Below are 9,073 nucleotides of genomic sequence, written 5' to 3'. Positions count from 1 at the left end.
GAGAGAAGGTACTATTCACTAGAGAAAGACAATCCCAATGAGACAAGATCCTTCTGACTAGAATGAATGCCACATCTACTTAGAGACCAGTGAGCAGAGGGCTTTGACTGCACCCTCTCCCTGTGTTTGAAGAAAGAGCAAAGGAACTCTGGATGTGCTGGGGACCCTTTGGTGGTGGGATCCAAAGAACACTAGAAACTTGTCTGCACAGCTTTAGACTTCATCTACCATGGGTTTTGATAAATAAAGGCACCTGGATTCATCCCAGGTGCAGTCAGTCTTTAGTACCTGCAGCCAAGACTCTTACGGTAGAGATCTGGCTCCCCCTTGTGGCAGAGAAATAGCCGATTAAGAGATACCCCAGGACCTCCCCTATGGAGAGAGTTCATTGCTAGAATTATTTTGAGATATTAGAGGGGAAGTCAAGAATCAAGGAAAGTTTTGGAACAAATGAGGTTAAAATGAGGCAAATAAAACCTGAGAATGTTTTGAAGGCTTACAGTGGTTCTGTGGAGTGAACAACAGGGAGTTAGGTCCTTGTTAGGGGATTCTGGGCTCTAGGCAGAGCTAAAATAGTTCAGAAATTCCTTAGAATTGGGTAAAGCACGGCAGTACATGACTGTAATCCCTTCATTTTCGAGGATGCAGTAGGAGATTGTGAATTGGAGGCTACATGTCAAGAACTCTCTCTCTTCCAAAGAATTATCCAGAGACATATGGTCTACAACCAGCCTCCACACAGCTAGCACTCTGGAGAAATCAGACATCCGAGGAGATGAAAACAACTAGAACAGGCAGCCATGATGCTTAAATGTTGATGGGGGTGGGTGGTGGGTGGGTGGGGCTGACCATTGGGTTGAAGAAGATAAAGGCACGTGATCTCTTGGGTACCCATTTGCTGCATCAAAACCAGGAGGATTTAGGGTAGGCGACAGTTGGATACTGAACACACTGGAAGTCTAATATATTGAAAATGGAACTCATGACCATTCTTCCCGGTCAGCTAGTTGTTATTTTCACAACTTAGGTGGAACTGGGTTTAGACAGGCTAGCATGGGTCTTGAATCTGTTAAAGAGCTGGGTCCTCTGCAAGGACAAGAGCTCCTAACCACGGAGCCTGTAAGATCTGGACAGCGGTGGTGCACGCCTTTAATCCCAGCACCTGAGAGGCAGAGTCAGGCAGATCTCAGTGAGTTCGAGGCCAGCCTGGTCTACAGAGAGAGTTACAGAACAGCCAGAGATGTTACACAGAGAAACCCTGCCTCAAACAACAACAACAACAATCAAAGCAAAAAGAGTAGGGTTTGGGAGATGGCTCAGTGGTTAAGATCACTGGCTGCTCTTGCAGAGGACCTGGGCTGAGTACCAGCACCCACATGGTGGCTCACAACTGCCTGTAACTCCAGTTCCAGGGGATCTGATGCCCTCTTCTGACTCTCTTGGGCACACATGTGGTACACAGACATTCATGCAGACAAAATATCTATACACATAAAATAAATTTTAAAAAAAGATGCTAAGGATATGGGAGAAAGGGTAAATGGGGTTTGGTTACTACTATTACAGCTTTTATGAGCACTATGAAATAAAAAGTCTATTAAAAAATAGAATTCCTGCCAGGCAGTGGTGGTGCATGCTTTTAATTCCAGCACTTGGCATGCAGAGGCAGGTGGATCACTGAGTTCAAAGTCAGCCTGGTCTACAGAGTGAGTTCCAGGATGGCCAGGGCTATGTAGAAAAACTTTGTTTTGAAAAAATGAAACAAAAGCAGAATTCCCAATTATAATAGCATGTCATATGTGGGAAGGCTAAATGAATTTAAATATTCTAAAGGCCCTGGATTATCCGTAAGAGGATAAGTGTTCGATTGACCTAACACTCTGAGCAGTGTGTTTAGTGCATTCTAGAAGACACCCAGGGCTGGTGAGATGGCTCAGCAGGTAAAGGCGCTCGCTGCCAAGTCCAGTGACCTGAGTTTGAATCCCAGGAGAGAGCACAGGCATGGAGAGCTGGATCCGTGGTCAAGAGCTCTTGTTGCTCTTGCAGAGGACCCAGGTTCAGTTCCCAGCACCCACACGGCAGCTCACCATCTCTAACTCCAGTTCCAGGGATCCGATGCCCTGTGCTGACCTCCGTTGGCACCAGGCAGGCGTGTGGTACACACACATACAGGCAGACAAAACACTTGTACACATAGAAAGAGCTAAATCTAAAAATATACTAAAGAGAGCTGACTATCAAGTTGTCCCTTGACTTCCATGTAGGCCACAGTGCAAGTACACACACACACACACACACACACACACACACACACACACACACAAATACACACATCACATCACATCACATCACATCACATCACAAAGATACATACAAGAAACAGACAAACAAGGCTAGAGAGATGGCTCAGAGGTTAAGAGCACTGGCTGTTCTTCCAGAGGTCCGGAGTTCAATCCACATGGTGGCTCACAACCATCTATAATGGAATCTGATGCCGTCTTCTAGCCTGCAGGCATACATGCAGGCAGAACACTGTACATAACAAACAATAAACAAATGTAATTTGTAGAAAGGCATTTAGCAGGTGTAGCTTAATAGTAGGATGCTTGGCCAGCATGTGTGAGGCCCTGGGCTTGACACTCTCAGCACTGGGGAAAGATATAAAGACATATATATGGTTTACTATGCTGCCATCTGTTCCTTCAGCAGGGCCACTTCATTGTGACACAGTGACATGAAAGCAACCATAGACACTAGGCAAGTGGACCGAATGGACATACGGAGACTGTATTTATATCACTTGTACAGTATGTCTTGTTTTTGCGCACATGCGGACTGTTTTAATCGATTTTTCTAGGTAATGCTATGGATTAAACTCAACTGCATGCATGCTAGGGACCTGCACTACCAATGAGCTGTAGGCATCCCTAGCATGGTGGTTAAATATTTAAGACACAAAGAATATCTTTTCTGGACATACTAGGCCACTTGATCAAGAAAAGAACTTTATTTTGGCTCTGAGTTGAAGCAGTGTTGACAGGTCACATCTGGTGGCAGACCTTTTGCTGGTAGAGTCCAGATGTGGAACAGGGAGGATGTCACATGGCAAGAGACAGGGAGTTTATGTGTATGGATTTCCATTTTTACCTCTTCCCCGCTTCTGAGGCTACCAGTCTTCAACCATGGGGCTCCACTTGCATAATTTTCTGCCTGTGCGCCCCTGAAAGGCCCCACTTTTAAACACCATAGTTGGAGTCGGGCTAGTGGTGCTCACGTGCTCTCCCAGCATTTGGTTGGTGGAGGCAGTAGGATTCAGAAGATCAAGACCAGCTTTGGCTACATAGCAAATTTAAGGCCAGACTAGACTAGGGCTACATGAGACCTGCCTCGAAAATATGAAATAAATAAAATGATAAACATTTTAATTAATTAAATTCCGACTCTCCTGATGCTTCACCATGGGATGAAATTTCACCCCACGAACCCTTAAGGGACACACTGACATCATATTTAAATGACAGGGCCTATAAAGGTCCTTGTCAGGGCTGGAGGCAGCACACTGGTGAGGTACTGAGTTCAGTACCCAGCACCCATATTGTGTGGTTCACAAACATCTGTTAATGGCAGATCCCCTCTAGCACCCTCACTGTGGCACCTGCACTCATATACACATTCACATCATTTAAAATAGTAATAAAAACAAATCTTGAAAGGTTCGTGTTAAAGTGCACATAAATGTTTTAGGAAACCGAAGGGATATCTCGTCCCCAATTCTTCACCAGGACTCCAGGCTGGTCCACAGCTAGCACCTGCCACATAGCATGTGCTCAATGTACAAGCCAGAGCTCTTTATAATTAAAATCCTTGTAGAAATTGCATAGTGCTTCATGAAGCACACACACCATATTTATTTAACTATTTCTTTTTTATTTTTATTTTATTTTATTTTACAATTCCATTCAGTTCTACATATCAGCCACGGGTTCCCCTATTCTCCCCCCTCCCACACCCTTCCCTTACCCCCAGTCCACCCCCCATTCCCACCTCCTCCAGGGCAAATCCTCCCCGAGGACTGCGATCAACCTGGTAGACTCAGTCCAGGCAGGTCCAGTCCCTTCCTCCCAGACTGAGCCAAGTGTCCCTGCATAAGCTCCAGGTTTCAAACAGCCAACTCATGCAATGAGCACAGGACTGGGTCCCACTGCCTAGTTGCCTCCCGAACTGATCAAGCCAATCAACTGTTTCACCTATTCAGAGGGCCTGATCCAGCTGGGGGCCCCTCAGCCTTTGGTTCATAGTTCATGTGTTTCCATTCATTTGGCTATTTTATTTTCAATAATTGAGTAAAACTGAAATTTATTATAAGCCACAGTCGTCCTAGGGACCTCCATGCTATATATATAGCCTCCATGGTTCTATGGGTTGTGGTCTGATCTTTATTTTATATCTAGAATCCACTTATGAGTGAGTACATACCATGACTGTCTTTCTGGGTTTGGGTTACCTCACTCAGGATGATTTTTTCTAGTTCCATCCATTTGCCTGCAAATTTCATGCTTTCATTGTTTTTCTCTGCCGAGTAGTACTCCATTGTATATATGTACCACATTTTTTTCCATCCATTCTTCTGTTGATGGGCATCTAGGTTGTTTCCAGGTTCTGGCTATTACAAATAGTGCTGCTATGAACATAGCTGAGCATGTATCTTTATGGTATGAATCAGCATTCCTTGGGTATATGCCCAAGAGTGGGATGGCTGGGTCTTGAGGTAGTTCGATTCCTAATTTTCTGAGAAACCGCCATACTGATTTCCACAGTGGTTGTACAAGTTTACATTCCCACCAACAGTCGAGGAGTATTCCCTTTGCTCCACATCCTCTCCAACATTGGTTGTCATTGGTGTTTTTGATCTTAGCCATTCTAACAGGTGTAAGGTGGTATCTCAGAGTCATTTTGATTTGCATTTCTCTGATGATTAAGGATGTTGAGCATTTCTTTAAATGTCTTTTAGCCATTTGTGATTCTTGTTTTGTGAATTCTCTGTTTAGCTCTTTAGCCCATTTTTTAATTGGACTGTTCAGTATTTTGATGTCTAGTTTCTTGAGTTCTTTATATACTGTGGAGATCAATCCTCTGTCAGATGTGGGGTTGGTGAAGATTTTTTCCCCATTCTGTTGGCTGTCTTTTTGTCTTATTGACTGTGTTTTGCCCTGCAGAAGCTTCTCAATTTTGAGAGGTCCCATTTATTAATTGTTGTGCTCAGGGTCTGTGCTGTTGGTGTTTTATTTAGGAAATGGTCTCCGGTGCCAATGTGTTCAAGAGTGCTTCCTACTTTCTTTTCTATTAAGTTTAGCGTAACTGGATTTATGTTCAGGTCTTTGATCCACTTGGACTTGAGTTTTGTACATGGTGACAGATATGGATCTATTTGTAATCTTTTACATATTGACATCCAGTTATGCCAGCACCATTTGTTGAAGATACTTTCTTTTTTCCATTGTATAGTTTTGGCTCCTTTGTCAAAAACCAGGTGTTCATATGTGCATGGATTAATGTCAGGGTCTTCAATTCGATTCCATTGGTCCATATGTTGGTTTTTATACCAGTACCAAGCTGTTTTTATTACAATAGCTCTATAGTAGAGTTTGAGGTCAGGGATGGTGATGCCTCCAAAGGTTGCTTTATCGTATAGGATTCTTTTAGCTATCCTGGGTCTTTTGTTTTTCCATATGAAGTTGAGTATTTTTCTTTCCAAGTCTGTGAAGAATTGTGTTGGGATTTTGATGGGGATTGCATTGAATCTGTAGATTGCTTTTGGTAAGATTGCCATTTTTACTATGTTAATCCTACCTATCCATGAGCATGGGAGATCCTTCCGTTTTCTGATATCTTCTTCAGTTTCTTTCTTTAGAGATTTAAAGTTCTTATCAAAAAGGTCCTTCACTTGTTTAGTTAGTGTTATCCCAAGGTATTTTATATTATTTGTGGCTATTGTAAAGGGTGATGTTTCTCTGACTTCTTTCTCAGCCCTTTTATCATTTGTGTATAGGAGGGCTACTGATTTTTTTGAGTTGATCTTGTATCCTGCCACTTTACTGAAGGAGTTTATCAGCTGTAGGAGTTCCCTGGTAGAGTTTTTGGGGTCACTTATGTATACTATCATATCATCTGCAAATAGTGAAAGTTTGACTTCTTCCTTGCCAATTTGTATCCCTTTGATCTCCTTTTGTTGTCTTATTGCTCTAGCTAGAACTTCTAGTACTATATTGAATAAATAAGGGGAGAGTGGACAGCCTTGTCTTGTTCCTGAATTCAGTGGTATCACTTTGAGTTTCTCTCCATTTAATTTGATGTTTGCTGTTGGCTTGCTATAAATTGCTTTTATTATGTTTAGAAATGTTCCTTGTATTCCTGATCTTTCTAAGACCTTTATCATGAAGGGGTGTTGGATTTTGTCAAAGGCTTTTTCAGCATCTAAGGAGATGATCATGTGGTTTTTTTCTTTCAGTTTGTTTATATGGTGTATTACATTGACTGATTTTCGTATGTTGAACCATCCTTGCATCCCTGGGATGAATCCTACTTGGTTGTGATGGATAATTGTTTGTTTGTTTTTTTTTCACTTTCTTTCTTTCTTTTTTTTTTTATTTTATTTTACAATACTATTCAGTTCTACATAACAGCCATAGATTCCCTTGTTCTCTCACTTCCTGCCCCCCTCCCCTTCCCCCCAGCCCACCCCCCAATCCCACCACCTCCAGATCAAGGCCACCCTCGAGGACTGAGATTGACCTGATAGACTCAGTCCAGGCAGGTCCAGTCCCCTCCTCCCAGATTGAGCCAAGCGTCCCTGTATAAGTCCCAGGTTTCAAACAGCTATCTCATGCAGCGAGCCCAGGACCTGGTACCACTGCCTAGAAGCCTCCCAAACAGATCAAGCCAATCAACTGTCTCACCTATTCAGAGGGCCTGATCCAGTTGGGGGCCCCTCAGCCTTTGGTTCATAGTTCATGTGTTTCCATTCGTTTGGCTCGACCAACAGTCTAATTAAGAAATGGGCTATAGAACTAAACAGAGAATTCTCAACAGAGAAAACTCAAATGGCTGAAAGACATTTAAGGAATTGCTCAACATCCCTAATCATCAGGAAAATGCAAATCAAAACAACTCTGAGATACCACCTTATGCCTGTCAGAATGACTAAGATCAAAAACACTGAGGACACTTTATGCTGGAGAGGATGTGGAACTCGGGGAACTCTCCTCCACTGCTGGTGGGAATGTAAGCTTGTACAACCACTTTGGAAATCAATATGGCACTTTCTTAGAAAATTGGGAATCAATCTCCCCCAAGATCCAGCTATACCACTCTTGGGCATATACCCAAGAAATGCTCAATCATACCACAAGAGCACTTGCTCAGCTATGTTTATATCAGCATTGTTTGTAATAGCCAAAACCTGGAAACAACCTAGATGCCCTTCAACTGAAGAATGGATAAATAAATTGTGGCACATATACACAATGGAATACTACTCAGCAGAGAAAAACAATGACATCATGGGGTTTGCAGGCAAATGGATGGATCTAGAAAAAATCATCCTGAGTGAGGTAACCCAGACTCAGAAAGACAAATATGGTATGTACTTACTCATAGGAGGATACTAGATGTGGAACAAGGATGACTGGACTGCTACTCACATCACCAGTGAGGCTACCTGGAAAACAGGACCCCAAGAAAGACACGGGGTCACCCAATAACGGAGAAATGGATGAGATCTACATGAACAGCCTGGACATGAGTGGGAGCAATGAACGGCGAGGGTCGAGGGAAAGAGAGCGGGAGATCCCACCTGGATCAAGAACAGAGAGGGAGAACAAGGAATAGGAGACCATGGTAAATGAAGACCACATGAGAAAAGGAAGAAACAAAGTGCTAAAGAGGCCCACAGAAATGCACAAAGATACCCCCACAAAAGACTGCTGGCAATGGCCGAGAGACAGCCGGGACTGACCTACTCTGGTGATGGGATGGCCAAACACCCTAACAGTTGTGCCAGAAACCCCATCCAAGTACTGAGGAATCTGGATACAGAAATCTAAGGCTAGGCCCCAGGTGGAGCGCTGGGAGTCTAATTAGCGAGAAAGAGGAGGGTTTATATGAGCGAGAATTGTTGAGACCAAGGTTGGATAAAGCACAGGGATAATTGTTTTGATGTATTCTTGGATTCAGTTTGCCAATATTTTGTTGAGTATTTTTGCATCAATATTCATGAGGGAGATTGGTCTGTAGTTCTCTCTCTGTTGCATCTTTGTGTGGTTTGGGTATCAGGGTAATTGTAGCCTCATAAAAAGAGTTTGGTAGTGTTCCTTCTGTTTCTATTGTGTGGAACACTTTGAAGAGTATTGGTATTAGTTCTTCTTTGAAAGTCTGGTAGAATTCTGCACTGAAACCATCTGGTCCTGGGCTTTTTTTGTTTGGGAGACTTTTGATGACTGTCTCTATTTCTTTAGGGGTTATTGGTCTATTTAAATGGTTTATCTGGTCTTGATTTAATTTTGGTATGTGGTATTTATCCAGAAAAATTGTCCATTTCTTCCTGGTTTTCCATTTTTGTGGAGTACAGGTTTTTGAAGTATGATCTGATGATTCTCTGGATTTCCTCGTTGTCTGTTGTTATGTCTCCCTTTTCATTTCTGATTTTGTGAATTTGGGTGCTCTCTCTTTGCCTTTTGGTTAATTTCGCTAGGGGCTTGTGTATCTTGTTGATTTTTTCAAAGAACCAACTTTTTGTTTCATTGATTTTTTGTATTGTTCTCTTGTTTTCTATTTCGTTCATTTCAGCCCTCAACTTGATTATTTCTGGCATCTATTTCTCCTGGGTGAGTTTGTTTCTTTTTGTTCTAGAGCTTTCAGTTGTGCTGTTAATTCATTGGTATGGGATTGCTCCATCTTCTTTATGTGTGCATTTAGAGCTATGAATTTTCCTCTTAGCACTGCTTTCATAGTGTCCTATACGTTTGGGTATGTTGTACTTTCATTTTCATTGAATTCTAGGAAATCTTTAATTTCT

The sequence above is a fragment of the Peromyscus leucopus genome, chromosome 22, assembly GCF_004664715.2.
Source record: "Peromyscus leucopus breed LL Stock chromosome 22, UCI_PerLeu_2.1, whole genome shotgun sequence".
Taxonomy (NCBI): domain Eukaryota; kingdom Metazoa; phylum Chordata; class Mammalia; order Rodentia; family Cricetidae; genus Peromyscus; species Peromyscus leucopus.
Note: the sequence above shows the minus strand (reverse complement) of the source record.